The sequence below is a fragment of the Microtus pennsylvanicus genome, chromosome 3 (assembly GCF_037038515.1).
Source record: "Microtus pennsylvanicus isolate mMicPen1 chromosome 3, mMicPen1.hap1, whole genome shotgun sequence".
In the NCBI taxonomy this organism is placed as follows: Eukaryota; Metazoa; Chordata; class Mammalia; order Rodentia; family Cricetidae; genus Microtus; species Microtus pennsylvanicus.
Window position 1 is genome coordinate 53,557,187 of NC_134581.1, and position 3,102 is coordinate 53,560,288.

Here is a 3,102-nt window from a genome sequence, read left to right on the forward strand (position 1 = left end):
GGAAGGTACCATTAAGGGCAGAACCCACACCCCACACCCAGTCAGTCTCCCACATGGCAGTTCTCTGTGGAAATGCCCCCACAGACCGAAAGCTGCATTTCCTCAGCCCTTGCCCAGCCTTAATCTAGTCAGCTAACAATGTCACCCCTGCCCCTGGAACCCCAGGGTTTGACAGGCTTGAGGCTCCTCTTCTTCCATTTTTGAGATGTATATGGAGGATGTGAACACAGTGATACATCTTAGCCATGTAGGCCTTACTCTGTAGACCGGCAGCATCCCAACACTTAGTAAGCTTTTGGGAATAGTCTATGGCAGTTTCTGAGATCTTCAGAGTCAGAATCTGAATTTTATCATTTTCCATGAAGTGTGTAAACACCTCCTTCTAAGAAGCACTGATCTAGACTTGCTGCATTCTTTGCTCCCTGTGTGGTGCCAGGGTGTAACGCGGACCCTAAACATGCTAAGTACATGCTCTATGATTTACACCACCAGCCCCACACTGACACCTTCTGGAGTCTTTGTACTTCTCTAGTGTGAATGTCTGATTCTTGTTATTCCAGGGTCAAGAAAATTTCTCCTGATTGAAGCAAGGCACCATCCATCTTCCCCTGCAAGGGGCATCTGTTTCTCATGCCAGTGAGTCATGCCCTCCTTTACCATGGGATACTCATTAACTGAACATTAGAAACATCAAAGCAGCGTCATGGGCCAATTAGTTTAGAGGGCTCTGGGGACGACCCACGTGACTGCTTTTAAACACCTATCTGAGGACTTCCATAAAGCAAAGTCCAGAAAGAACTACAGTCTACCACTGTGCACACATGCATGCATACACGCATATGCACACGCACACACACACTGGGCAGTGGTGGTGGGGCACGACAATAACACAGCAAGCAGGCCCTCATGGGAGATTAGTGCTTTGATGTTGGACTTGCCAAACAGCGAGCAGTCCTTTTTATTTCCTTTATATAAAAGTAAATCAGCCAGGTTTGGTGGGGTATGACTGTGATTCCAGCACTTGGGAAGCAGTAGCAGAATTACTGAGAGGGTTCCAGGTTAGCCCAGGCTACAAAGTGAGACCCAGTCTTATTAAACAAACAACTCTAACCTTGGTAGCCAGATGAGGTCTCCCAGAATCTATCCTGCCAGCCTTTGGGGTCAGGTCTCTGGTCTTTTCCTCATCTCTCCCGCTATTGCTGCCTGCAAACCGTTTCACTATCACCCCAAGCCACCAGAGAAGAAATTGAATTACTTCTTTTGAGTTATACCGAGGTACTCTTTCAAAGCTTATGGTGATACTGCAGCCCAAGAAAAGATGATGCAGACCTTGAGGTCAGCATATGTGAGTGTGAATGGAACCTCTCCCTTCTGTGAACTCTTTTTTTTTTTTAAAAAAAAAAATAAATAAATTTTCTTCTTTTTTTTTTTGGTGGCCCTGAAAAGGGCCTTTATTGGAAGCGAACCTACAACAGTTCCGCCGCCGAAGCCGTAGAGGGTGCAGCCCTGGCGCTTGAGCGCGTAGACCACGTCCATGGCGGTGACGGTCTTGCGCTTGGCGTGCTCTGTGTAGGTGACCGCGTCGCGGATCACGTTCTCCAGGAACACCTTCAGCACCCCGCGGGTCTCCTTGTAGATGGAGGCCAGAGATGCGCTTGACTCCTCCATGCCGGGCCAGGCGGCGGATGGCGGGCTTGGTGATGCCCTGGATGTTGTCGCGCAGGACCTTGCGGTGGCGCTTGGCCCCGCCTTTGCCCAGGCCTTTCCAGCCCTTGCCGCGACCAGACATTGTGATGAGGCTGTGAGGATGAAACTCAAGCTTTCTGAGAACTCTTATTGACTACATTATTCACTTCTTAGCAACTACTGCCGTCCCGTGCACGCTTTCGTTTCTGTGCATCTGTACTGAGTAGCAAAATGTTCCCCACATCTGGATTTTCTCTCTTAAAAGTCCACTTGCAGCTGGGTGGTGTCACAGATTTTTAATCCCAGAACTCTCTTAATCTCAGCACTCCAGAGATAGAGGCAGGCAAATCTCTAAGTTTGAGGCCAGCCTGGTCTACAGAGTGAGTTCCAAGATAGCCAGGGCTACACAGAGAATCCCTGTCTTGAAAGCAAACAAAAACAAACAAACAAACAAAACCCTTTAACACCCCCCCCCCACAAAAACCCAAACCAACCAACCAACCAACCAAAAAAAAAAAAATCCACATGCTTCTCAGAGGCCAGGATTTTCCTCTTCTCAGACACCTAGGACTAAACTCCCCAGCGGTGAGGTGTGCAAGTCTGTTCTTTGTGGATTGGCCAGGTGATTCATCTAGAGACCTTGTAGCTACAACTTTTCTGGATCTTTCCTTGTGATTGCCTGTCATTACTCCTCCCTGAAGGAAAACAAGCCCCCTCCCCCCCAAAAAAAACAAAGGCTACTGAATTCCAGGTAGGCTTCAATTAATCTCATTTCTAGAACCAAGAGAGTAATCCATACTCATTTTGGAATGAATGAGATATTACAGTAAACGTGGTCTCTTCTCTTGGGAAGGTACACAAGCAAAATAAATGGAATTCTTTCACTCTTTCCCTTAGCTAAAAGCTGATAAAAGACTGTGGTTAAGGGGCTCAAAGTAGTAAGAAGAATGGTATGTCCATTATTTACAGTGAAAAACCACTCAATTAATTTTTTATTAATTAAATTTATTCATTTATTTTATATCCTGACCCCAGTTTTCCCTACATCCTCTCCTCCAATCTTACTCAACTATTATTGGAATGCCTGCAATATACAGAGCAGCAGACAATATAAAACCTCTCTCCCAGGAGCACAGAAACTTAATTGAAAGACCCTTATTCCTCAAGCTGCTTTCTTAACTATGAAATGAAAATAGCTTTGTGTGTGTGTACAGGTATACATATGTGTGTGGGTGCACATATGTGTGCATGTATGTACAAGCCAGAGGTCAACCTATGTATGAGTTCCTCAGGAACCGTCCACCCACTTTTTTGAGACAGTGGATTAGTCGGGCCGCCTGGCTCCAGGACTCCAGGGAGCCTCCTGTCTCCCCTGTGCTTGGGTTGTAAGCCTGCACACCATGCCTGGCTTTTTAT

The 3,102-nt window shown here is 46.6% G+C and overlaps 1 pseudogene; it reads right to left on the reverse strand.

Annotated features, from left to right (window-relative positions):
• Positions 1-653: 653 nt before the first annotated feature.
• LOC142846672 (histone H4-like) lies at positions 654-1,918 on the reverse strand (annotated as a pseudogene).
• Positions 1,919-3,102: the final 1,184 nt, after the last annotated feature.